Below are 25,144 nucleotides of genomic sequence, written 5' to 3'. Positions count from 1 at the left end.
TATCCTCGCCCGTGCAAAAGCGGGTCATGAGCGTCGTAAGGGCTGCCATGGACTTCGGCTTCTCTTGGCCGAGGTGTCAGGCAAGGCACTCATCACGGATGTTATTCTTAAAGGCCGCTAGGGCTTCGGCATTCGAGCAGTCGACGATCTGGTTCCTTTTAGTTAAGAACCGAGTCCAGAATTTTCTGGCTGACTCTCCGGGTTGTTGGATTATATGACTTAAGTCATCAGCATCTGGTGGTCGGACATAAGTACCTTGGAAGTTGTCAAGGAATGCATCTTCCAGGCTCTCCCAACTGCCAATGGAGTTTTCGGGCAGACTGTTCAACCAGTGCCGAGCTGGTCCCTTGAGTTTTAGCGGGAGATACTTGATGGCATGGAGATCATCACCGCGGGCCATATGTATATGGAGAAGGAAGTCCTCGATCCATACCGCGGGATCTGTTGTTCCATCATATGATTCAATGTTTAGGGTTTAAACCCTTCCAGGAATTCATGTTCCATTACTTCATCGGTGAAGCATAGGGGTGTGCGGCGCCTCTGTGTCGGGCTATGTTGCGACGCAGCTCGGATGGAGCCGGTCTGCGGTACTCAGCCCGGATAGGTGTGTATTTGTTATATTTGGCGTGGTGGCCGTCGTTGCGCATTGGGGTGCCCCCCCCCGTGATCCATAGTTCGATATGGTCTGGCCTACTCTATTCTCCAAGTCGTACCGCAGGTCCTGTGTGTATCCCCGAGCTGTTGTGTTTCTATTTGTTCGATGACGTGGTGTCGACTGGTGTTCGGGCTAAATAACTGCTTTATCTCGGCCATGCGATGGTCGGTCAGCCACATTATGCACTGGTAGTGCTAGCTCCAGTGCCTCGTCATCGAATTGAGGTAGTAATTTACGCTTCAGGTAACTTTTGGCTGGGCGTTCGAGTCCGTATTCCTTGGCTGCCAGGACCTCAGTCCATCTATCAGTGAGCAGATCTTGATCAGCTTGAAGCTGCTGCTGCTTCTTCTTCAGGCTCTTTGCCGTAGCTATGAGCCGGCGCTTAAAACGCTCCTACTTGATGGGATCCTCTGGTACGATAAATTCTTCGTCGTCGAGGCTCACCTCATCCTCGGAGAGAGGCATGTAATTGTTGTCCTCCGAGTCGTCGTTCACGGCCTGTTCATCGGGGCTAGCTCGCCCGTCTTCCCATTCAGCCTGTTCGAAACTTGGCTTGGCGGGGTCTTCGTTGTCTTTGGCCTCGTCTGGAGTGCCATTTTCTCTTGTGGCGGTATCGCTATTTTTACCATGGCGTGATTTAGAGCGGCGCCAATGACGTCGGCTCTTAGGCTACTTCTCAAGAAGTTTATCCTCAACTTGATCCTTTTTGTCATCGCCATTGTCTTCTTTGGGTGTATCCACCATGTATATGTCGTATGAAGAGGTGGCTGTCCAGTGCCCTGTGGGCGGTGGTTCCTGTTCTTCTCCGACATCGTCGTCCATACTGTCGATGTCTTCGGAGTCGAAATCAAGCATGTTGGTCATATCATCGACAGTGGCTATCAGGTGGGTGGTGGGTGGGCAACGAAGCTCTTCATCATCCGCTTCCCACTCAAGCCGGACATAGTTCGGCCAAGAATGTCCTGACAAGGAGAGAGATTTTAATGAGTTTAACACATCGCCTAGGGGTGAGTGTTGGAAGATGTTCACGGAGCTGAACTCTAAGATTGGTGCGTGGTCGATGGGTGCAGATACATGCGGTTCGGAGCCTATGGCCGGAGACGAGTTTGAGGTTCCGATGACACAAGCCTCGTTGGAGGTCAGATCTGTGTTCGGCTCTAGCGCCGCTGAGTCTGCGGCCTCCGTGGCGAGGTTGAGCTTCCCGACCTTGAATGGCACGCTCTGTTCTAGATCTAGGGCCAAAACGATTACAAGCGCTATCTCCTGCACATAGTCTGATGATAGATTTTGGTCATATTCATCATGGCATCAGGGTGCGGCTGTCATGGGCTCGGATCCGTCAAAGATCAAGTCTCCGCGGATGTCGGTGGTGTAGTTCAAGCTTCCAAACTTGACCTGATGGCTAGGGGCGTAGCTGTCGATCTGCTCCAGATGGCCAAGCGAGTTGGCCTGCAGTGCGAAGCCTCCGAATATGAAAATCTGTCCGGGGAGAAAAACTCCACCCTAGACTGCATTGTTATAGATGATTGAAGGAGCCATCAGGCCTTACGGTGACGATACAGTGGAACTCTCAATGAAAGCACCAATGTCGGTGTCAAAACCGGCGGATCTCGAGTAGGGGGTCCCGAACTGTGCATCTAAGGCTAATGGTAACAAGAGGCGGGGGACACGATGTTTACCCAGGTTTAGGCCCTGTCGATGGAGGTAATACGCTACTTCCTGCTTGATTGATCTTGATGATATGAGTATTACAAGAGTTGATCTACCACGAGATCATAGAGGCTAAGACCTTGAAGCTAGCCTATGATTATGATTGTTCTTGTCCTACAAACTAAACCCTCCGGTTTATATAGACACCGGAGGGGGCTAGGGTTACACATAGTCGGTTACAGAGAAATGAATCTTCATATCTTAACCGCCAAGCTTGCCTTCCATGCAAAGGAGAGTCCCATCCGGACATGAGACGAAGTCTTCTAGCTTGTATCTTCATAGCCCAACAGTCCGGCATATGCATATAGTACGACTGTCCGAGGACCCCTTAATCCGGGACTCCCTCACATACATTATATGTATCTCCAAGAGACCATTGTATGGAGAATCAAGAGAGAGGGAGAGGAAGCCATCTAGCTACTAGCTACGGACTCGTAGGTCTACAAAGAACTACTCACGCATCATCGGAGACGCACCAATGGACATGATAAACCCCTCCGTGATGGTGTCTAGATTGGATCTGGTGTTTTTGGAACTTGCGGCTGCTGGAATTTATTTTCCTCGAACCCCCAGGGTTTCTGGAATATTGGGGTATTTATAGAGCAAAGAGGCGGTGTAGGAATCCACTAAAGTGGGAACAACCCACCTGGGCGCGCCTGGGCCTCCAGGCGCGCCCTGGTGGGTTTTGCTCCCCTCGGAGCTCCCCTCAGGTACTTTCTTGGCCCACTGGATGTCTTCTGGTCCAAAAAAAATCCACAAAAAGTTTTGCTGCGTTTGGACTCCGTTTGGTATTGATTTCGTGTGATGTAAGAAACAAGTAGAGAACAACAACTGGCACTGGGCACTATGTCAATAGGTTAGTACCAAACAATGATATAAAATGACTATAAAATGATTGTAAAACATCCAAGATTGATAATATAACAACATGGAACAACAAAAAATTATAGATACGTTGGAGACGTATGAGCATCCCCAAGCTTAATTCCTGCTCGTCCTTGAGTAGGTAAATGATAAAGATAGAATTTTTTGATGTGGAATGCTGCCTAACATGCTCATCACATAATCTTTTATTTGTAGCATGGACATTTGGACTTTTATATGGTTCAAATCTATAGTCTAGTTTTTACATGAAGATTTTAATACTCAAGCATATCAACAAGCAACCTTGTCTTCCAAAATATCAACACTAAAGCAAGTTATCCCTAGCCCATTATGCTCAACCATTGATCCATTCATGAAACACACTCGAATATTAACTACACCCAATGCTCAAATACGATCATTGTGCCCCTTAGTTGGTGCTTTATAAGAGAAGATGGAGACTCAAATTCAAAATAAAAATTGCATAAAGTAAAAGAGAGGCCCTTCGTAGAAGGAAGTAAGGATTTGTAGAGGTGCCAGAGCTCAAAGCAATAATTGAGAGATAAAAACATTTTGGGAGGTATACTTTTCCCACCAACAAAAATGGCACAGAGCTCCCAACACTTTCCATGCTAGATACATCATAAGCAGTTCCCAAATAGAAAATAAAGTTTATTACTTTTTCCACCGTACTTTCACTTTCCATGGCTAACCGTATCCACGGGTGCCCTCCATACCAACACTTTCCAAGGAATTTATTCTTTGATAACATAAAGTATATTCAGTTTTCATTTTGGGACTGGGCATCCCTAATACCTTTGCCATACTCTCATGCAATGACAAGTGAATAAACACTCATCATCAGAATAACACATCTAGCATGGAAAATATTGGCCACCCCTCACCGCCTTGCGAGTGGTATGAGCACACAAAAGAGAAATTTATTTTGAAAATTAGAGATGTCACATACAAATTTGCTTAGAACGGCACGAAAATACCGCATACAGGTATGTATAGTGGACTCATATGGCAAAACTGGTTAAAAGGGTTTTGGATGCAGACGTAGTGATCATACTTAGTGCAAAAATGAAGGCTAGCAAAAAGATTGATAAGCGACCAACCAAGAAACGAAAAATCTCGTACCCAAGTATTAAGCATAAGTAACACCGAATAATGCACCACAAGTAGGATATAAATTTCATTGCATAACTATTGACTTTCGTGCTTGCACAGGGAATCACAAACCTTAACACCAATATTCTTACTAAAGCACAATTACTCATCAACATGACTCACATACCACATCGTCATATCTCAAAACCATTACTAAGAACCAAGTTTATTTTGTCCAATGATCTTCATGAAAGTTTTTATTATATCCTCCTTGGATATCTATCACTTTGGGACTATTTTCATATGTTGCTTTTAGTAAGCTCAAACAAATATAAGTGAAGAACATGAGCATACCATTTCTTTCTCTCAAAATAATCTAAGTGAAGCAAGAGAGAATTTCTTAACAAAAATTACTAACTCCCAAATAAATCTAAGTGAAGCATGAGAGCATTTCTTCAAAAATAACAAAGCACACCGTGCTCAAAAAGATATAAGTGAAGCACTAGAGCAATTCCATGGCTCTAAAAAATTTAAGTGAAGCATAGGAGCAAGCATAGCATAATTTTTGGCTCTCTCAAAAAGGTGTGTACAGCAAGGATTCAAGACTTAAAGCACAAAGAAAAACAAGCAAAGACTCATATCACACAAGATGCTCCAAGGAAAAATCATAATATGTGATGGATAAAAATATAGTTTCAAGTAAAATACCAATGGTTGTTAGAGAAAGAGGGGATGCCACTCGGGGGCATCCCCAAGCTTAGTTGCTTGCTACTTCTTGAATATTATCTTGGGGTGCCTCGGGCATCCCCAAGCTTATCCTTTTGCTAATCCTTATTCCTTCATCCATCGTAAGATCACCAAAAACTTGAAAACTTCAATCACACAAAACTCAACAAAACCTTCGTGAGATCCGTTAGTATAAGAAAACAAACCACTACTATAAGTACTATTGAAAACCCATTCATATTTTATTTTTGCATTATATCTACTGTATTCCAACTTTTGTATGGCAAAAACTCTTCAAGGAAAACCATAGAATCATCAAAACAAGCACACAACACAAAGAAAACAGAATCTGTCAAAAACAGAGCAGTCTGTAGCAATCTAACTACTTCGAATACTTTTGTAACTCCAAGAATTCTGAAAAATTAGGATAAAGTTAATTATTTGTTTATTAATCTTCTGCAAAAATAATCAACTCAAAATCACTTTTTGATAAAAATGAAAAATAATTTCGTGAGTGCAAAAAAGTTCCTGTTTTTCAGCAAGATCAAATCAACTCTCACCCAAATCATCCCAAAGGCCTTACTTGGCACAAACACTAATTTAAACCACAAAAACACATCTAATCAGAGGCATATTGTGTATTTTATTGAAAACTGCAAGAAAACCAAAAAGCAAAAATATACAAGTTGTGTTGCGCTACCATTTTATGCCCCTAGCTAGGCATACCACGTAGGATCTAAGTGTTGTCATCTTTGGTTCTTGATCCATATGATGCCCTAATGATTGATTCATATGGTGGCCTAATTCTTGTTCTAAGGAAGTGTTACATACCCTTAGTGGAAATTGAAATTTAATATTGCCTTCTTTCATATCAATCACAACACCAATAGTATGTAAAAACGGTCTACCAAGTATAATTGGACAAGATGGATTGCAATCAATGTCAAGAACAATAAAATCTATGGGCGCATAATTCCTATTTGCGAGTATAAGAACATCATTAATTCTTCCCACAGGCTTATTAATAGTAGAATCCGCCAAGTGCAAATTTAAATAGCATTCTTCAATATGGGTAAGACCAAGCACATCACATAACGATTTCGAAATTGTAGAAACATTAGCACCCAAGTCACATAAAGCAAAACACTCATAATTTTTAATCTTGACTTTGATGGTAGGTTCCCATTCATCATGTAATTTTCTAGGAATTGAAACTTCTAATTCCAACTTTTCTTCAAAAGCTTTCATCATAGCATCAACAATATATTTTGTAAAAGCTTTATTTTGTTCATAAGCATGGGGTGAATTTATCATGGATTGCAACAAAAAATACAATCAACCAAAGAGAAACTATCATAATTAAAGTCTTTATAATCCAAAATAGTGGGCACATCACTAGTTAAACTCTTGACCTCTTCAAACCCTCCTTTATCAATTTTCTCAACAAGATTTTCACCCTCCGAATTATAGGGACGCCTTCTAGCTAAAGTTGACTCTTCTCCAGTCCCTTTTTCATCAATCTTAATTTTACTAAACAAAGAATTAATGGAGGAAACACTAATCATTTTAAGATCTTCATCACCTTTATCTTCTAACGAGATTGGTTTGGCAGCCATTTGATTTACTAAAGTAGCTTGTGCATCGGATATTTTTCCCAACAAACTTTCAACAAAAGCATACTTAGATTGGAGATTGCAAACTTCTCTACTAATATCATCAAGTTGTTTTGTTATAGCCTCTAACACAACGGAGTATTCCTTAAGTTCTTTAGTAAAATATTTATTATTCTCAAATTGTGTAGTCATATATTCCTTAGTGCTTTTCTCAATTTAGAGAAAAAAATTTGGGTAAGGAACATCATAATATTTTCTTTGAGGCATCATGACTACGCAAACAGGATCACACTCAAAACAGATCTGACGAGAAAACGACGAACGAAAAAGAGGGCGAATAAAATGGCAACTTTTTCTGATGTGGGGGAGAGGAAAACGAGAGACAAATGGCAAACACTGTAAATTGTGAGGAGTTGAGATTTGTGATTAGGACCCTGGTTGATGTTGAAGATCCTCCTCGGCAATGGCGCTAGAAATTCCTGTTCATGCCTTCTTGAACTACGTCGGTATTTCCCCAAAGAGGAAGGGATGATGCAGCACAACGATGATAGGTATTTCCCTCAGTGATGAGACCAAGGTTACCGAACCAGTAGCAGAACAAAGCAACACAACGTAAATAGCCCCTGCACACAAATAACAAGTACTCGCAACCCGACGTGTTAAAGGGGTTGTCAATCCCTTTCGGGTAACAGTGCCTCGAATTGACGAGAAGACGTGATAAAGTTGTGATAGATAGGATAAATAGATCACGAATAAAATAAAGTGCAGCAAGGTAGTTTTGTATTTTTGGTTTAATAGACCTGAAAATAAAAGCAAAGGAAAATAGATCGCAAAGGCAAATATGATGAAAAGAGACCCGGGGGTCGTAGGTTTCACTAGTGGCTTCTCTCGAGAAAAATAGCAAACTGTGGGCAAACAATTACTGTTGGGTAATTGATAGAACTTCATATAATCATGACGATATCCAGGCAATGATCATTATATAGGCATCACGTCCAAGATTAGTAGACCGACTCCTGCCTGCATCTACTACTATTACTCCACACATCAACCGCTATCCAACATGCATCTAGTGTATTAAGTTCATGGGAAAATGGAGTAATGCAATAAGAATGATGACATGATGTAGACAAGATCTATTTATGTATAAATAGACCCCATCTTGTTATCCTTAACATACGTGTCGTTTCCCCTTCTGTCACTGGGATCAAGCACCGTAAGATCGAACCCATCACAAAGCACCTCTTCCCATTGCAAGATAAATAGATCAAGTTGGCCAAACAAAACCCAAATATCGGAGAATAAATACGAGTCTATAATCAATCATGCATATAAGAGATCAAAGAAGACTCAAATAACTTTCATGGATAGAAACATAGATCTGACCATAAACTCAAAGTTCATAGGATCCCAACAAACACATCTCAAAAAGACTTACATCATATGGATCTCCAAGAGACCATTGTATTGAGAATCAAGAGAGAGAGAGAGAGAGGGAGAGAGAGAGAGAGAGAGGAATCCATCTAGCTACTAACTACGGACCTGTAGGTCTACAAAGAACTACTCACGCATCATCGGAGAGGCACCATTGGACATGATGAACCCCACCGTCATGCTGTCTAGATTGGATCTAGTGTTTCTGGAACTTGCGGCAACTGGAATTGATTTTCGTCGACTCCCTTAGGGTTTCTGGAATATTGGGGTATTTATAGAGCAAAGAGGCGGTGCGGGAGGCCACTGAGGTGGGCACAACCCAGCTGGGCACGCATGGGCCTCCAGGCGCGCCCTGTGGGTTTTGCTCCCCTCGGAGGTCCCCCCCGGGTACTTTCTTGGCCCACTGGATGTCTTCTGGTCCAAAAATATCCACAAAATGTTTCACTGTGTTTGGATTCCGTTTGGTATTGATTTCCTGCGATGTGAAAAACAAGCAGAAAACAACAACTGGCACCGGGCACTATGTCAATAGATTAGTACCAAAAATGATATAAAATGACTATAAAATGATTGTAAAACAACCAAGATTGATAATATAACACCATGGAGCAATCAAAAATTATAGATACGTTGGAGACGTATCACTTGCCCCTACTGCTCTTTCTCTCTCCCTCTCGCCTTAGATCCCCTTTTCCCATCTCACCCGAGCACCATCTCTGCATCCACTCGCACCCTCGCGGCCACCATCGTCCCTGCACTGCTCCGTCATGTCCACCCGCTCCGCTGGCATCGGCTACGCCTCCTCAACGAGCCTCAAGACGTGGGGACCGCCTACGCCGCCGCCCCGGGTCATCTTCTTCCTCGGGTCGCTGCCGCCTTCTTTGACTCCGTCACCGCCTCTGCGCTCCCGTCACTCACCGGGCCTCCTTGCACCTGCTCAATGAGCGCCACCCCTTTCCCTCTCTCCCGCACCCCTAGCTGCCGTGCGACCATAGCCAAAGCTTGCTGTCATCGCTCACCTCGCCATCGCGGCTACTGCCCATAGAGCTCGCACCCGTGCACGCAATCAAACTCATCGAGCTCCCAGGCACACAACATGCTCGCCAGCTCCTCCCCTCCCGACCTTAGTGATCGCTTTCAAGCACCTCATTCTTTGGTCGTCGCCATTGATGTCACAATCATCGTTGTCGGAGTAATGGACCATGGGTAGCCTAACCCAAGTCCCTGAACCTTTCAAGACGTTGGGCCGGCTGCACCCCACGAGCCTCCAGAATGATGCACCGCCTTCTGGTGGCCGGCTGGCTCAACGGCCGGCTGCCAGAAGACGGCCAAGTACTAGAAGACGACACTAAGACGGGCCGACTCCTAGCAAGCGGCCACCGAAGAGGCCGGATCCTAGCAGGCGGCCCACGACGCCCTCAGAGTCTGCGCCCCTCATCAAGAAGACAAGACAGGGGGAAGCTACAGTGTAGCCCATCACCTCCGTATCCCGGGCTTGGCGTGGCCACAGTGCCCCGTAAGGCGGAGATCTTCGCATGACGCGGCACTGTTTCCACTCCACCCTTGACGTCACCCCTGTTAGGCAGGGCCTGCACCCACGACGGCCTATCGGTATGGCATGCCGACGGCGGGCCCTACCAGGCAGCGAGGGCCTGGAGGGCGGCCTATCCTAGCCAGTCAGATCCAAGGAGATCCGGCTCCCAGCAGGCAGCCGGATCCTTCCTCGAGGCACGTGCGCCATTTAATCGGACGAGATACGATGAGGCTACAGTGATCTCCCACCAGGCAACGGGAATGTAGACATGCCCTCCTCGACCAAGCATGCGTCATTAGCATCGCGGCTACAGTGATCAGCCACCAACCAGACTTGCCAGCGGCGGAGGAGGCCTGTCGGCTCTGTACCAGACCAGTCGGCGGGGCCCACCAGGCGATGGGCCCAGCAGCTGGCGGAGAAGCCGGCAATCAGAGACACTTAGAGCCGGGCCCTACACCCGAATGGATTACCATTGTACCCCTAGGGGGTTGGCCTATATAAACTCCCCAGGGCACCCATGCAAAAGGTTCCCAACCTGTTAGAACTAGACTCATACCCAGAGGAAGAGGAGAGCGAGCCTTGCCTTCTTCTACCTCTAGCATACAGCTCGAGGAGCACCATTGTACTCACTAGTGCTTTAGTGATCATGTAGAGACCCCGCAGAGTAGGACTAGGGGTGTTATCTCCTAGGAGAGCCCCGAACCTGGGTAAAGTGCGCCGGTGTTCGTGTCTACGCCTCATCCCGCTTCCGAGCACCAGCGACGTTCTACTCTGTCCCACCATGATAAGCCATCCTTTGGCATATGTCGCACCCAACCCCCGACATTTGGCGCCCACCATGGGGCGAGGTGCACCGCCGTCCGGAGACCTGTTCTGGACAGGAACCTTGTTTCTTCCTGGCGAGCGCAGCTAGCCCAGCACGCACGGCGCGGAGATCGCTTGTGCAGCAAGCTGCCTCGCCGATTTTGTTGTCGAGATCCGCCTCTCCGACAAGTCTGCGTCTGACACGGGCACAGATTGCCCCGAGAGCCGCCTCATCAGCCTCCTCGACAAGCTCCATGTCGCCAGCGAGCCTGCTATGGACTTGGAGTCGGTTGGCTCCACCGACCCGATGATTGTCGACTCCGACACGGTGTTGTTTGACGCGTTCCCCACCAACGTGGTGGTCTACGATGAGTCGCTTCCTCGCAAGCACAACGGCGGGAGCACCGTCATGGAGATGCTTGTCATTAGCAGTGGCGAGCACTCGGGCGGAGGTGCTCGAGACCCACTCGATGCGGCGCTGCGAGACTTGTCTGCGCCCATCCCGGAAGACGCCGACACCGAGACGCTGGAAGCATGCCGCGTCCAGCTCGTCAAAAGCGCCAACTGACTGGCCAGCATGAGACACCTTTCGGAGGCCTACCGGCGTGAGATGGACCGAGCCGTCGGCGACACGCCGGCTCCTATGGGGCCTAGCCGCATCGGCTCGATCCGGCAGCATGGCGCGACCATCACCAGCATGTTCGGGACGGATGGTCCCGTCTACGCCACGCCTGCGGAGAACATACAAGCTGCCCAAGCGGCGGCAGATGAGCTAGACAAGCTTGCGTGCGACGAGTGTCGCCACATAACGGAGCGCGTCCAGTAGCTCCTTGACGCAGCCGCCGAGCAGCAAGAGGCCGGCTGCCGCACTGAAGCGCCCAACCAGCAAAATGACGATCCGCCACCTCGCTAGGATCACGGCGCGACTTCCCGGACGTCGGCTGGTGGCATCCGTGGTAGAAGAGGTGATGAGCCGGCTGCCAGCCACAATCGGACTCGCCTCACCATCGAACGCGAGGCAGAAGGCCGCCCCCGAGCTGTGAAGTGACAAGGCGACCCGCCTCCTCCTCCGCCTCGTGGAGAAAGACATCCCACCTTGCCGCTTGTCATGCACCCGACACTCGGCGACCGCCTTGGCCGTTGGGAAGGTAGTCGGGGAGAACGACGCCCGCTACCGGATCGACCGCCTCAATCGATCCCTAGCGCTAGAAGAAGAAGACGCATTGGGTCCGCCCTGTTTTGGCCCTCGAATCCGAGATGAGCGCTTCCCTAGAGGGTTCACGCTTCCAAGAGATACGCCCAAGTACACTAGCTCTATGAAGCTGGAAGACTGGCTGGTCCACTACTCCACGGACGTCAGCATAGCGAACAACAACAAGCATGTTGCTATGAAGTACGTCCCGCTCATGCTCCAGGGCACAGCCCGGACGTGGCTCAACAGCCTGAAGCCCCGCAGCATCAACAGCTGGGTTGATTTCACCGAAGCCTTCATCCGCAACTTCACCAGAATGTACAAGCGGCCTCCCAAGCCCTGCCAGCTCTCCTTGTGCATCCAAGGCCCCAGCGAATCAACTCGCGACTACCTCACGCGTTGGCCGAGCTGCGCAACTCCTGCGAGGGCGTGCACGAGGTGCAGGCCATCGAATACTTCACTGCCGGGTGCCGAGAAGGCACCCTCCTCAAGCACCAACTTCTCTGCAACAAGCCGGCGACCCTCGACGAACTGCTGATCTTCGCAGACAAGTACACCACGACCGACTCCTCCATGAAGGCGGAGATTTAAGTCGACACATTCGACAAAGTAGCTCCTCAAGCTCCTCGGACTCCGGCTGGCGACACTGATCGGCGTCAGCAGCAGAATGACAACAAGTGCAAGGCCACGCAGCCGGCTTCCACAAGCCGGCAGGTGGCGACAGTCGAAGACCAACAGCCGGAAGGGCAGCCTCCACCCAAGCGTCAGAAGGGCGGCAATCGCAATTGGTTGCCCGCCTTCTCGTACGAGCAGACTCTTGATGCACCCTGCAAGTTCCATAGTGGCGCGAAGCCGTCCAACCACACCACTCGGAAGTGCCATTGGCTCACCAGAATCGCCAAATGAGATGGACTCTTGCCCCCTCTGCCTGCCGGCCCGCCGCATCCTCCACCCTAGCAGTCGACAGCTCGGTAGTTGGCGCCGTACAAGATGAGTATCCTGAGGAGCATGGAGCTTATATCGTGTTCACCAGCATGGCCGATAATAGGTGCAGCAGGCGGCAACAGCAGCAAGAAGTACACGCAGTGGCGTCAGAGACCCCAGAGTTCATGCATTGGTCTGAGAAGCCTATCAGTTGGAGCAGGGCTGACCACCCAGAGGTGATGCCCTCTCCTGGTTCTTATGCCTTGGTCTTAGATGCCACCTTCGCAGCAGAGAGGCGGGCTGCTCATTTCTCCCGAGTCCTGATAGATGGCGACAGCAGCATCAACATTCTGTACCATGACACGATGGAGAAGTTGGGAATCAAGCAGAAGCGGCTTCACCCCAGTCGGACTGTATTCCATGGCATAGTTCCTAGCCTTTCCTGCTCACCAATCGGCAAGACCCAGATTGACATTCTCTTCGGAGACAAAGATCACTTCTACCGAGAGCCAGTCTGGTTTGAGGTGGTGGACCTTGAGAGCCCCTATCATGCGCTACTTGGCTGGCCCGCTCTGGCCAAGTTCATGGCGGTACCCCACTATGCTTACCTCAAGATGAAGATGCCAAGTACCAAGGGAATCCTAATCATAGTCAGAGACTACAAGAAGTCGTCCGCCTGTGCGGCAGATAGCAGCTAGCTGGCCGAGTCCCTTGTGATTGGAGCTGAAAAGCGGCTCCTTGACTGGGTTGTGGCGATGGCAGGCAAGCAGCCGGAAATGTCAGCCAACCCCAAGGAGTCGGAAGCTGAGGGCTCGTTCAAACCGACAAAGGAAACAAAGAAAATACCCTTGGAACCGGAGCACCCGGAGAGGCATGCTGTCATAGGTGCAAACCTCAACAGCAAATAGGAAAGCGAGCTCGTCGATTTCCTCCGTGAGAATCGAGACATCTTTGCATGGTCTCCCAAAGACATGCCAGATGTTCCGACGGATTTCGCCGAGCACAAACTACATGTCCGACCTGATGCCAAGCCAGTGAGGCAGCCCTTGCGCCGCCTGTCAGAAGAAAAAAGAAGAGTCATTGGAGAAGAGATAGCCCGGCTTCTAGCTGCTGGCTTCATCATGGAAGTGTTCTTCCCAGAATGGTTGGCCAACCCAGTCCTCGTGCTAAAGAAGAATAAGCAGTGGCACATGTGTATTGATTATACCAGCCTCAACAAAGCTTGCCCCAAAGATCCCTTTGCTTTACCAAGAATTTTCCAAGTGATAGACTCCATAGCCGGATGCGAGCTGTTGAGTTTTCTAGATGCATACTTAGGATATCACCAGATCAAGATGAACCCAGCCGACAGGCTGAATACCGCCTTCATCACACCATTCGGAGCCTTCTGCTACTTGACCATGACGTTCGGCTTGAGAAATTTCGGCGCCACATTTCAGCGTTGCATGCAGAAGTGTCTCCTCAAGCAACTCATCAGAAACACCCATGTCTACGTAGATGATGTGGTGGTGAAGACGGAGAAGCGTGGCACTCTGCTAGAAGACCTCAAGGAAACCTTCGAAAACTTGCACCGATTTCAAATCAAGCTCAACCCGGAGAAATGCGTCTTTGGAGTACCAGCCGGCCAGCTTCTTGGCTTCTTGGTCTCAGAGCGCGGCATAGAGTGCAACCCTGTGAAGATCAAGGCCATTGAGATGATGGAGGTGCCCACCCGACTGCTGGATGTGCAAAAATTCACCGGCTGCTTGGCATCCATCAGCCGTTTCATCAGTTGGTTGGGCGAGAAGGCTCTCCTCCTGTACCAACTCATGAAGAAGACCACTTTTTTTTCGAGTGGAACGGCAAGGCGGATGAAACTTTTCTCCAACTCAAGAATATGTTGACCACTCCTCCTATCCCGGCGGCTCCGACTGATAAGGAGCCCATGCTCCTCTACATCGCGGCTACCAGTCGGGTGGTCAGCACAGTCATAGTTGTGGAGCGCAAGGAGGAAGGCAGAGCACTACCAGTCCAGAGGCCGGTGTATTACCTGAGTGAAGTATTGTCCGCCTCCAAGCAGATCTACCCCCACTATCAGAAGATGTGCTACGGTGTGCATTTTGCCGCCAAGAAGCTGAAGCCTTACTTCCAGGAGCACCCAATCACTATTGTCTGCATTGCTCCGCTTGGTGAGATCATTGGAAGCCGAGATGCTTCAGGCCGAGTGGCCAAGTGGGCCATAGATTTGCCCCCCTACACCATCCACTACAAGCCTCGCACCGCCATCAAGTCACAAGCGATGTCCAACTTCCTTGTCTACTGGGCCGAGACCCAGTACCTGCTGCCAGCACCAGACTCCACCCATTGGCGGATGCACTTCGATGGTTCCAAGATGCGCACCGGTTTGGGAGCCGGCATCGTCCTCACCTCTCCCAAAGGCGACAAGCTCAGATATGTGCTACAAGTTCACTTCGCCGCCTCCAACAACGTAGCTGAATACGAAGCACTCATACACGGGCTCCGGCTTGCCAAGGAACTTGGCATTCACTGGATCATGTGCTATGGTGACTCCGACTTGGTGGTCCAGCAGTCGTCGAGCGACTGGGATGCCAAGGATGCAAATATGGCAAGCTACCGCTTCCTTGTACAGCAGCTCAGTGGATACTTTGAAGGGTGCGAGTTCCTCCATGTGCCAAGAAACGACAATGAGCAAGCAGATGCCTTGGCACGGATCGGCTCCACCCGGCAAGCAATACCAGCCGGCGTCGCCCTGCAACGCCTCCTCAAACCGTCTGTCAAGCCGTCGCTAGAATCAGACTCCATCTTCATGCCGACTCCTCCTAAAGCAGTCGGATCTGACTTGAGGACCCCAGCAGCCGGCGAGGGGAGTTTGTTAGGCGGCTCAGGGACTGTGGCAGTCGCACCTGGCTCGGGGACTTCAGAACCCGGCCCGGGGTCTGCAGCAGTCGGCCCGGGGACTTCTCTGACTCGGCAAGCGGCAGCCGACTCCAACCCACCGCCTCCCGACCCAACTGCTCGTCTGCAAATCACAGTTGTGGCAGTCGAAGAAATAGCAACACCTTCATGGGCTCAGCCCATCCTCAACTTTCTGGTGAACAAAGAGCTGCCGACTGATGAGATCTCGGCCCGACAAGTGCAACAACGGGCAGCAGCATACACCATCCTCAACAGAGAGCTGGTGAGGCGCAATGTCACTGATGTGTACCAGCGTTGTGTAGAGCCAGACCAAGGCCAAGCTATCCTCAAAGATATCCACGAAGGCGAATGTGGTCACCACGCGGCTTCAAGATCACTTGTTGCCAAAGCTTTCCGCCATGGTTTCTTCTGGCCGACTGCTTTAGAAGATGCCAAAGACTTGGTCCAGAAATGTAAAGGGTGTCAGAAGTTCCGTTCCAACCCACATATGCCGGCTTCTGCACTCAAGACAATTCCCATTGCCTGGCCCTTTGCCGTCTGGGGGCTGGACATGGTGGGACCTTTCAAGACAGCCTGCAGCGGCATGACTTATCTGCTTGTTGCTGTGGACAAATTCACCAAGTGGATAGAAGCAAAGCCAATCAAGAAGTTGAATGGGCCAACTGCCGTGACTTTCATCACCGACATCACCATTCGGTATGGCATAACACACAGCATCATCACCGACAACGGCACAAACTTTGCCAAAGGAGCCTTGGCTCATTTCAGCGCGACGTAGGGCATCCGACTGGACTTAGCGTCCGTTGCCCATCCGCAGTCAAACGGCCAAGTGGAGCGAGAAAACGGCCTCATTTTGTCTGGCATCAAGCCCCGACTGGTCGAGCGTCTAGAGCGTTCGGCCGGCTGCTGCCTCGATGAGCTGCCGGCCGTCCTCTAGAGCCTGCGCACAACTCCGAACAAGTCAACCGGCTTCACGCCTTTGTTCCTCGTCTACGGTGCTGAAGTCGTCATCCCGACGGACATAGAATTTGACTGCCCTTGAGTCACCATGTACACCGAGGAGGAGGCCAAAGAAGCACGAGAAGACGGTGTTGACCTGCTGGAAGAGAGCCGGCTTTTGGTGCTCAGCCGGTCTGCCATCTACCAGCAGAGTCTACGCCGATACTACAATCAGAAGGTCAAGCCAAGATCCTTTCAAGAGGGAGACCTTGTGCTCCAGCTGATTCAGTGAACAACCGGCTAGGACAAGCTCTCGGCACCTTGGGAAGGCCCTTTCATCATCAGCAAGGTGTTGGGCAACGATTCCTACTACCTGATCGACGCTCAGAAGCCCAGAGCACGCAAGAGAGACGATTCTGGCAAGGAGACAGAGCGGCCGTGGAATGCAAACCTCCTCCAAAGATTTTATAGTTAATGCAATATGTACTATGCTACCTTTTCTATTAAGCATGAAGACTCTGGGTCCCCCGAGAAGAGCTCGGGGACTACCCTCTTTTATCTATATGATAAGTATTACGCTTATGAATGTGTTATTTAATTATTCCGCCTGGCATCGGGTTCGACTAGTCGGCCCAGAGGCTCGCCGCCTTCTACTATGTGCCGCTTCCTGCAGTCGGACAAGTAGTGTGTTGGCACATAAACCTTCTCCTTCCAAAAGCCGCAATTCATAGAGCGACTGGCCTGTGGGCAGGGGTTGTAGAAATGGTGCCCACACGAATAATGGCTAAGGAAACAAAGTGCGCACATAGTCTAGGCCGGCATCCCGCCTCTTCGACCGGCTGTTGAGCAGCCGGCCAACCGGTTTCTACTTACCTTGCCAACGCTCCAATCGGCTAAGTACTTTCCCTCCCAAAAGTAGCTAAGTACTTAACCCAGCCGCAGTCCGCAGAGCGGCTGTTTGGCTGGCAAGAGGGTAGCAATGGGAGGGCGGCAAAGGAAAAAAGCCAAGGAGTAGAAAGCAAGAAAAGTTAGAACTCGGCAAATAAACACATAATTTGTGTCAAAGAATATTTACATATCAAAAGGCCCATTGGCCAGCATTCAACAGAGTTTGCAATACACCCCGCGGGTGGAATTGTGCAAATTTAACAAAAGTTTGTCAAGAACTGGTAAGCAGGAAAAATAGAAATTGACGGCCTAGGGAGCAACAGAGGGGTCCGGCTGGACGGCGGAGTTGGTGGTGCCGGTTGGTGGAGCGGATGGCTCGTCGGTCTCGGCTTGGTCACCTCCAGCAGTAGTCAGCGCGTTTGAGCATGGCTCGTTGCTCGAGGCACGATCAAGTTGAGGCTGGCTGTCCGCTCCAACCTCTGATGCATCTTCTCCGCTTTCCTCCTCCTCGTCGTCCTCTCCCTCATTGTTGGAGTCGATCACCTCAGCCGAGTCCTCGCCATCCTCCAGGTTCAGCCCGAACCACTCCGGTGGCGCCTCGGCACCATTATCAACCAGCTCCGGGATGAAGATGCTGGTGTTGGTGTAGTCGGCGATCGCCGCCATCCGTTTGACAAGATCATCTTCCACCGCCACCAGCTCCTCCTGAGCCTCTTGCCGAAACGTGGTCAACTAGGCTAGATCTAGCCTAGGGTACCATGCCATGACGAACTCCAGAGCCCGGCGTGCTCCAGCCCGGGCCGAGGAACCCTTCGAAGCCTCCAGACGGCCGGCCGCCACCTCCAGCCAGTCGGTAGTCTGACTGGGAGTACGCGGTGCCAGCATGCCTGGCCAGAGGGTGGAGATCGCCTGGGACCTGACACGTTGAAGACGACGCAGCATTCGATGAGCCGGCCAAAGGCAGGCCTGAATGCTAAGAAGCTGCTCGCTAAGGGTCCGGGGAGCATCGACAGTGATCTGCGCGCCTTCCGCCCTCCGCTCCTTGCAATAAGCCTCAATGGCCTGGTTCGCAGCAACAGAGTGGCCTGGGAAGAAGTCTGCTTGGGCGGAGAGCAAAGAAGCCAGAAGTCAGAAGCCAGCAGTCAGCCTGATCAGAGGCCAGCAGCTCAAGAAAGGAAAAATAAGAAGCTTACCGTCGACTATGTCTTCAATACAACCGAAGCCGGTAGCAGCACCTCCTTGTCGGCCCAGGCAGAGCGTTCGGTCTTGAACTCGGCGAGGAGGTTGGACTCTTTCACCTCCGCCTCCTTCTGGGCCTTCTGGAGAAGCTCCGCCTGGTCCGCCAGTTGCGTGACCAGCTGGTCATGCTCTTCAGCCAGCTTGCTGCACTCTGCCTCCTTAGCATGCAACGCGGTGTTGGCTTCGCCTAGCTGCTGCTGCAGGGCGGCATTGGCCTCTGCAAAAAAAGAAGAAGAAAAAGACATCAACAGTCAACAAGGAAGAAATGTAGTTGCCGGGGAGATCCGGCCCGACTGCTCAGCAGTCGGCCTGAATCTCGGGGACTACATCCTGCGGTTGCGCTATCGCGCCCCCACAAAGAAAGGAGTTATCGACAATCAACAAAGAAGAAATGCAGTTGCCGGGGAGATCCGGCCGGACTGCTCAGCAATCGGCCCGAATCTCGGGGACTACAGCCCGCGGGTGCGCCAGTGCGCCCTTGTAGAGAAAGAAAATGAAAACTTACTCCAGCTCTCCGACAAGTTGGCGGTTTGCTTCTCCAGCTCTCACACGCTGGAGTTGAAGGTGGCCGCGCGAAGGTTATGATAATCCTGCAACAGGGATATCAGACGAAGTTAGCATTTGGAACTTGCAAATTAAAGTTCTGAGCCTCCTGCTAGGCAGCCGGCCCGAAACTCGGGGGCTACACCTAGTGGGTGCGCTGGCGCACCCCCACAGAGAAATAAAAGGACCAAAGACGAAGAAGTGAGAAACACACCTGAGTGGCCGCTCGCGAGTCCAGGAACGCCTCGTTGCACCGCTTGAGAGCGTCAGCCTCGGCACGGAGCTTGGCCTGAACGTCAAGGGCCGTCTGGTTCAAGGCCCCCTTCCCGCCTCCACGCACCAAGCCGGAGGGTGCGGCACTGGTCGCCTCAGTGTCTGGGATCGACGAGCTCATGGCGCCGGTTTCCAGTGGTGGTGGTGCTGAGACCGCCTTCACGAGGCGACGGTGCATGGACGTATGGGCCTCAGGAGTCGGGCCCTTCACCACCTTGTTCCCGGCTAGTGGCGCCAGCGGGATAGCCGACTGCTTATCTCGCGCCCCGCCAGATGGCAGTGGTGGAGGCATGACCACATCCGGCATGGCGACATCACCGCCTTCCCTCTCCATGGTCGGGTGCTCATCGCAGGCTCCCCCAATCGATGTTGCGAACTCTGGTGGAGGCGGCGCGGAGCTCAGGGGAACGACGAATAGCGGCTCCTGGCGGCGCACGGCTTCTGCAAGCCGTTCTTTCGCCACGGCATCAGCCTCAACCTCCGCCAACTTCTTCAGCGCAGCGGCCTCTGTCGGTGTCAAAACCGGCGGATCTCGGGTAGGGGGTCCCGAACTGTGCGTCCAAGGCTAATGGTAACAGGAGGCGGGGGACACGATGTTTTCCCAGGTTCGGGCCCTCTCGATGGAGGTAATACCCTACTTCCTGCTTGATTGATCTTGATGATATGAGTATTACAAGAGTAGATCTACCACGAGATCGTAGAGGCTAAACCCTAGAAGCTAGCCTATGATTATGATTGTTGTTGTCCTACAAACTAAACCCTCCGGTTTATATAGACACTGGAGGGGGCTAAGGTTACAAGAGTCGGTTTACAGAGAAGGAGATCTACATATCCTAATTGCCAAGCTTGCCTTCCATGCAAAGGAGAGTCCCACCCGGACACGGGACAAAGTCTTCAATCTTGTATCTTCATAGCCCAACAGTCCGGCCAAAGTATATAGTCCGGCTGTCCGAGGACCCCTTAATCCAAGACTCCCTCAGCCTCCGCCTTGTCAGCCTCCGCCTTCTCCAGGTGGGTGGCTTCCTTCTCTTCACGTGCCTCCCGCGCGTTTCGCTCCTGCGCCTCCCGGAGGTCGGCGGCCGAATTGATTCGCCGGGTGGTGGTGGAGGTCTCCGCCGACCTAATGACGGAGGCGGCGGTTGACTTCTCGAGGGAGAGCGGGGCCCTGAAACCAAGAAAAATAAAGCAAAGAAGTTTAGTCTGGATTAGCAAGAAAGGAAAAGCGCAAGGGAAAAATACTTACGCCGACACCGTGGGTGGCACCTTCGGCAGCTTCTGGAACTTGGCCACCTTCGCTGCGGCCTCCTTCCGCCTGGTCGCAGCGGCCGGGTTCTTGGATTTATTTGGCACGCTGTCGAACAAGGCGGCGCCCTACTTTCGCTTGCTCTTGACTCCTCGGGCAGTCGGCTCGGTGGAGGGGCCCGCGCCTGCGTTAACGGTGCCCCGTGCAGGGCGTGGCTCGTCTTCCTCGTCGTCATCATCGGGCCAAGTCTCGATGCCGCCCCCTTCTTCGGAGCCGCCTGCTCCGCCACCGCCGCCTACAGCGTCGTCCTCCAAGGCGGCCGCCCCCAAGTCGGGGTCGTCCATGTCGCTCACCTCCCGGTCCGGCTGGTAGTTTCCACCCGGCCCCACGACGGCGGCTGTCGCCGGAGACATGTAGATCTACGTCCCAAAGGTTGACCGCTCAAGACCAAAACCAAGACCAAGGTAAGTACTAAAAATAAAGAGCTGAAAGACTTATAGCAGGCGGCGGGTTGTCGCGGGAGTATGGCCGCTTGCCAAATCGCCAGGACTTTTCCGACACCTTGAGTTCGGTGATCTCATTCACCATCCAGGCCACCTCGACAGTCGGCATGTCCCTCGTGAAAATCCGGCTCGGTTCGCGGTGCCCACTCATCCAACAGATCAGATGAGGCCGTCCTTGGAGCGGGAGAACCCGACGCTCGACAAAGGCGATCAGCAAGTCGGACGCCACGAGACCCTCCGCCTCCGTTAGCACTCGGAGCCGGTTGATGGCGGCGGCGGTGTCGGCTGACACGGGCTTTGGCTTGTAGTCCCAGTTGGCCCGAGGTTCAGCTGGGGGGCCGGCTTCATAAGGCGGCAAGTTGATGAAGTCAACTGACGGGTCGACGTTCTCCACATAGAAATATGATTGCTGCCACAGTTTCACCAACCATGACAGCCTAATGACGGGGAAGGCGTTCTTCACTAACGGCCGGTGCATGACGAAGGCACCGCACTGGGCCGCCATCTCCTTAGCAGAGGTGCCCAGCTTGGTGTAGAAGAAGGCTCCCCACAGCTTCATGGTGGGGAGGATGCCGAGGTAGCCCTCGCACGTCGTGACGAAGGTGGACAACAGCGTCACGGTGTTGGGCGTCAAATGATGCAGTTGGAGGTGATAGAACTTCATGAAGGAGCGGAAGAATACGCTAGCCGGCAGGCCGAAGCCGCGAAGGAAGTGCGAGCATAAGACGACCCGCTCATTTCCTTGCGGCACCGGCAAGATTTCCTTCTCTGGCGGCACACGCACCTTGATAAAGCTCGGGTTGGGCATTCGACGCGTGGCCAGAGGAAGACGAGGTGGTCCTCGATCACCACCGAGCCGTCCCAGTACCTTCCCTTCTCACGCGCCATGGAGTCCGAGCGGGGTTGCGTGGGAAGCTTCAAGCGAAGGAGTTCGACAGCGGTGAGCTGCGGCGGTGCCTTGGCGGGGCACGGAGACACAACGACAGCAGGGAAAGAGGAAGTAGAGAATGGCGATGGGGAGGAGGGCACGCATGCTTTGCCGCTCCCCCTCCTCCCCCTACTTATAGCCCTCGGGCTACGAAGCCGAGGGGGTGGGGCGTGGGATCGTGGGATTAACTGCGCCCAGGACCCCACGACCCCGCGATTATTTCACAAAGTTACTGTGCAGTAACTCCCCTGGGAATCCAACTGCCCGCCTCGGCCACAGCGGATCCGCCCGTGTGCCGAGGCCCGGTGGTGGCGGGCCCGATCCGCTATCACGTCCCATCTAGAGCGTGGGTTGGCAGGCTGGCCGGGCTGACAAGCGCCACGTGGCGTACTTGCGGCGGGCAGCAGGCCTAGAGGCTTAGCAAGCACACTACCTGGTTCCCGCCTTGGCGTTTTGAAATTGTTGAGCGAGCCCGCCTGGTCGTGTCGGCTCCCGGCAGCCGACACGCCAGGAGGCGGACCAAGCGTTTTGCCAGAGCACGGCAGAGAAGGAAACTGTTGAGGCACCTTGACTTATCAAGCCGCGACGCCTCACCAGCTTCGGGGACTACTGTCAGAGTAATGGGCCACGGGTAGCCTAACCCGAGTCTCTCAACCTTTCAAGACGTTGGGCCGGCTGCAACCCACGAGCCTCCATAATGACGCACCGCCTTGTGGCCGGCCGGCTCAACGGCCGGTTGCCAAAAGACGGCCAAGTACCAGAAGACGGCACCAAGACAGGCCGACTCCTAGCAGGTGGCCTCCGGAGAGGCCGGCTCCTAGCAGGCGGGCCATGACACCCTCAGAGTCTGCGCCGCTCATCAAGGAGACAAGACAGGGTGAGGCTATAGTGTAGCCCAGCCCCCGTATCCCGGGCTTGGCATGGCAACAGTGCCCCGTACAGGCGGAGATCTCCGCACAACGTGGCACTGTTGCCACTCCAGCCTCGACGTCACCCCTGTTAGGTGGGGCCTGCACCCACGATGGCCTATTGGTACGGCATGCCGATGGCGGGCCCTACCAGGCAGCAAGGGCCCAGAGGGCGGCCTAGCCTAGCCAGTCGGATCCAAGGGGATCAGGCTCCCAGCACGCAGCCGGATCCTTCCTCGAGGCACGTGCGCCATTTAACCAGACAAGATACGGTGGGGCTACAGTGATCTCCCTCTAGGCGGCAGGACTGTAGCCATGCCCTCCCCGACCAAGCATGCGTCATTAGCATCACGGCTACAGTGATCAGCCACCAACCAGACCCGTCAGCGGCGGAGGCGGCCTGTTGGCTCCGTACTAGACCAGTCGGCAGGGCCCACCAGGCGGCGGGCCCTAGTAGCCGTCGACCAGAGAGACTGACAGACGGGCCCTACACCCGGCTGGATTACCATTGTACCCCTAGGGGGTAGGCCTATATAAACCCTCCAGGGCACCCATGCAAAGGGTTCCCAACCTGTTAGAACTAGACTCATACCCAGAGGAAGAGGAGACCGAGCCTTGCCTTCTTCTACCTCTAGCATATAGCTCGAGGAGCACCATTGTACTCACTAGTGCCTTAGTGATCATGCGGAGACCCCGCAGAGCAGGACTAGGGGTGCTATCTCCTAGGAGAGCCCCGAACCTGGGTAAAGTGCGCTGGCGTTCGTGTCTACGCCTCATCCCGCTTCCAGGCACCGGGGTCACTCTACTTGCTCCCACCATGATAAGTCATCCTTTGGCATATGTCGCACCCAACCCCCGACAATCGCTACAGACCTCCCCCGCTCGAACTGGTGCCATAGACCGACATGCAATGTTGTGCGCGTCCGAACGCCACCGGCTACGCGTCAAAAGGACGCTGAAGCGCCGTTTCCGAGCATCTTCGCGGCCTCGGGTGGTTGTCGTTGGCGCCCCACCGCATTTAGACATTGGTGTGTCGCTGCCTGGCGGGTCCTACATGTCGGCACGATCATTAACGCTAATTGCCCCCCACGGTTAGTCACTAACGTGTGGGGCCCCACGATTAGTTATTCTAAATAATTTTTAGTATATGTTAGAATTAATAGTCACTCACACCGCGGGCCTACACCTCTAATTAACCCTAGTTTAAAATAAAAGTCTGTTTAATACACAACCTATGACAGGTCGGCCCCTTTCACAGTTCCAGTGGATAAGGGTTGACCAGTCAGGTGCTCACTCAGCTGACCGGGACCCACTATCAGCCTCTAAGGCCCACTGCTATGTACACTTTTCTGTGTACACTTAGCAATTAAGTATTAATTTATTTTTGAATTTAATTTAATCCGGAAAAGTAGGGAAATCAATTAAAACTTTGAAAATTATTATAAAATAATCTGTAATTCATATGAAAATAATTTACGTATTAAAGTTGCTCAGAAAATTCAACGAATCCGAATATGCAATCCGTTCATCTGTGACATGCCCCTAGCACGCTGAACATGGAACCATCGTCCTCTCTTCATTTGTCCGGAAAATTCCAAACACCGAGAAAACCCCTCCCGATGTTTTCCCTCTTCATCTGTATCACTTAGCACTGTGTTAGGTCACCCCTTGCTCTGCTTACTGTCATGTCATGCATAGTGTTGCACTTGTTTGCTCTATATCCATCGTTTCGACGCTGCTCCCGAGTATGACTACGTATCTAACATCCGGCCACTTGCCGCAGACCTTCCACACAAACAAACCTCCTTGATCATTTCAATGTCGCCCATTCCCTTCCCTCTTATGCTTGCATTAGGACTGCTATTGCTTTTGTATGATCCTATTTGGATGCATGACCTGATTTTATAACCTGCAATTGTTACCATACCTGCTTATCCTAAACTGCTTAGTAAAGCTTGTTTAGTGATCCATCAGTGACCCCTCATCCTGTCCCTGCTGCCCCTGCTGGATAACCAGATGACTCGATCAACGTGATTGACGGCTAGGGCCCGACACATCACTTCACCCCCCTTAGTTGTACGATTCTACAGAGATACTATCGAGTGTCAAGGGTGATATGTCGTAACACACTCATGATGATAGCTCTGCAGTGTAGCTAATCGGTCGTGGTATTCAAGGGTGTTTCCTCCTTCACC

The sequence above is a fragment of the Triticum dicoccoides genome, chromosome 3B (assembly GCF_002162155.2).
Source record: "Triticum dicoccoides isolate Atlit2015 ecotype Zavitan chromosome 3B, WEW_v2.0, whole genome shotgun sequence".
Lineage (NCBI taxonomy): Eukaryota > Viridiplantae > Streptophyta > Magnoliopsida > Poales > Poaceae > Triticum > Triticum dicoccoides.
The sequence above is the reverse complement of the archived record's forward strand: the minus strand, read 5'-3'. Positions refer to the sequence as shown.